The sequence below is a fragment of the Pteropus alecto genome, unplaced genomic scaffold (assembly GCF_000325575.1).
Source record: "Pteropus alecto unplaced genomic scaffold, ASM32557v1 scaffold67, whole genome shotgun sequence".
In the NCBI taxonomy this organism is placed as follows: domain Eukaryota; kingdom Metazoa; phylum Chordata; class Mammalia; order Chiroptera; family Pteropodidae; genus Pteropus; species Pteropus alecto.
In genome coordinates, this window is record NW_006441061.1 from 9,772,768 (window position 1) to 9,773,131 (window position 364).

Below are 364 nucleotides of genomic sequence, written 5' to 3' on the forward strand. Positions count from 1 at the left end.
AGGTCAGCCTCGGGGGTCTCTCCCTGCGCTCGACCCTGCGTGGGGGTCCTCAGAGGCCAGCATCTGGCTCACGGGCTCAGAGCAGGCGCCCTGCCCGCCCGGGTCAGGAATGTCCACTCAGCCGCCCCCCAGCTCCGTCCCTGTGAGAAGCAGGAGCAGCGCAGGCTCTGCCGGCCCAGGTCGTCTGCTCGCAGCCCCAGCGTCTAGCACGCACCCTCCCCCTGTATCAGGCCCAGCAGGGGCCTCTGGGAGGTGCAGGTGGCCCAGCTCAGGCGGGCGCTGATCACATGCAAGGCCAAGCCCAGAGCAGAGCGCAGGGGCACAGAGTCCAGAGGGGGCGGGGTGCCCGCCCACCACCCCACGC